Below are 2797 nucleotides of genomic sequence, written 5' to 3' on the forward strand. Positions count from 1 at the left end.
TTTTTTTTTATAGAAACTATTATTTATATCTTTGTTTATTAGATATTGGTATATTTCTATCTTTTTTTTTTTTTTTTGTATTGATACAATATTATCATAAAAATATAACGTTTAAAAATATAATAATAATAATTTAACAATTTAAAAATCATTTCCTTCGTCGTCGTGTTTTCAAAAATCGGATGGATTAATCTTAATTTATTCTATTTCTCGTTTCGCACAATCGCTAAGAATAAAACTAATAAAAATAGAAATAAAAAGTCATAAAAATAATTCGTTTGATAGATAATCTCGATCATGGTAATCAAAGTGCGCTCTTTAATTATGAACCCGCGTCGCATTCCTTTTTCATTTTTAACGCGGTGTGCTGCGCTCTCTCTCTCTCTCTCTCTCTCTCTCTCTTCTTTCGAGACGGGTATTTATCGAGAGTATTTTTCTCAGGAATAAAAAGTAGGAGGATGAAGAAGGAAGATGATGAAGAAGAAACGCCGCGTGGTGTCTCGATTAAGATGCATCCTCATGCAAAATAGATAGAAAGAGATAGAATATTACGTGTGTTTACTTTCCACTCTTTTCTTCTTCTTCTTCTTCTTCCTCGACCTCCTTTTCATCTTCATCTTCATCTTCATCTTCATCTTCATCTTCATCCTGCTTTCATCTTCACCACTTCAACTTCTTTTCTTCTTCACTTGTCACGAATTTTGATTCTTTGATTTTACGTTTTAAAACAGTTCAAGGTTAGTCGTGTCCTTAAATTACAATTCAATCGGACAATCAAATTTGTCTTAAGTATACGTGAAATTAATAGAAAGTTTGTTAACTTAACTTACGTTAGAAACAATGTTTGATTCGTTTTAATTTACATTTATTTCGAATAAAAATGAAAGTTCTTTTTGCGACGCTTCAAATTTTATCAAACGTATAAACATTTATAGTATTGACAAAATAATAAAAAGACAAAAATTGTGGTTTCAATAAAAAAAAAAAAAAAAATAGAAATAGTTGTAAAAAATAATTCTATTATAAAACAATTTTCTATTTTTAAACCCGACGATCGAAGGTTCTTAATCTTATTGATAATTATTTTTAATTTATCTTTCAATGGAATAGATAAAAAATTAGATTAAAAATTGTGATCGTAGATCGTATAAAAAAAAAAAAAAAAAAAGTACATTTTCCATTCACCTTTCGCGTTCGTCCTTCCTGTTCCTTTTTCCTGGTCTCTCTCTCTCTCTCTTTCTCTCTTTCTCTTTCTCTCATATCGTAATCATCATGACTCAAGCCAGAAATATGTTAACGTCGGATTCTCGTGATCATTGCTGCTAGTCGAGACACAACAGCGAATAATGTAAAAATAGCCTGTTCAAACGAGGGAGAAAATGATAGACACCACCCACAGACACAGACATAGACAGAAAAAAAAAAGAATAATAAGAATAAATATAAAAAGGAAGAAAAGATGTGAGATAAAAAATAAAAAAAAAGGAAGAAGTTGAGAGAAGAACGTATCAGCAGCATCCGTGGACGAATATAAACTCGACGAGTTATTCCGGAGCTACGATCTCTCTTAATTAGAACAATTAATCCCTCCGAGAATAGAGAGATGACGCGAGACGACAAACATTTAAAACGATATAATATACGCCATGTAAGAGATCGTGTTGGATTATTAGATCGAAGTTTATGAGGAAACTTTTATGAAACATCTTTTTTTTTTTTCTTCTTCTTTAAATCCATACTAAACTGAAAATTATTTATCCCATTACAAGAGTATTCGAACATATATTTAAAATCATATATTTTATTTTAATAATAATAATAATTATTATTATTATTATATTATTATTACGAGAGATCGCGATAAACGTAATTTAATAAATATTGTTTAAATTATAAATTAATAATTATAACAAATTATTATTCTCTCTTTCTCTCTCTCCAAATTATTTTCATATAATAATACATTTAGTTTGATTAACCTAGATGAAATATTGTTCTTATGTTGGACTAGAAACTATTATTCAACACCTAGTATAATTTCAAATTTTATTATAATCTTGATTAATATTAAATAATACTTTTTTTTTATATTCGTTCAGATTAAGATAAATGTAAATTCAAATCGGAATATACGAAATTTCAAATTTCATTTATTAAAAACAAATAACAATGAGATTTTTAAATTATAAATTTGCATTGATTTTATTATTTTCTTTTTTTTTTTCTTTTTTCTTTTTCTAAGTACAACGAAATAGACAATTTTTCTCACGACGCTTTCTTCTGTGTATCAATCGTTCAAATTAAAATAAAATGTAAGAATTGGAACAAGTTAGACGTGTTTCGGTTTAAGACGCAATAGGTAGACGTTTATCCTTGAGGAGACAGGGTTGAAAGGAAACGGAAATCCTAGAGAGGGATAGCACCACCTATGCATAGAATAGGTCGCTCTAAATTTAACCCTTCACTTAGAAATGTATATTAGTTCCTATACTAAGACGTACGGTTTTCCTGTCTTACTTGTTCTCCCTTCTCACTTATCTCTCACCAATCCCTCCCACCCTTCTCTCTTTCTCACATACTTCACATACTCACAGACAACATACACACACATATACTTTCAACCCTTGCACTTAACCCCATTCTATCGATTTCCATTCTCAAATCTATTCTTATCCAATTAAAAAACATTCAATTGATATACAATTCATTTTCTTCCCCCTACTCGAACTTCAGAATTTTCCAAATTAATATCTCACATATGTTATGTGTATGTGTGTCATATAATTGATATACAATT

The sequence above is a fragment of the Polistes canadensis genome, unplaced genomic scaffold (assembly GCF_001313835.1).
Source record: "Polistes canadensis isolate GaletaPanama2010 unplaced genomic scaffold, ASM131383v1 scaffold_8, whole genome shotgun sequence".
NCBI lineage: Eukaryota > Metazoa > Arthropoda > Insecta > Hymenoptera > Vespidae > Polistes > Polistes canadensis.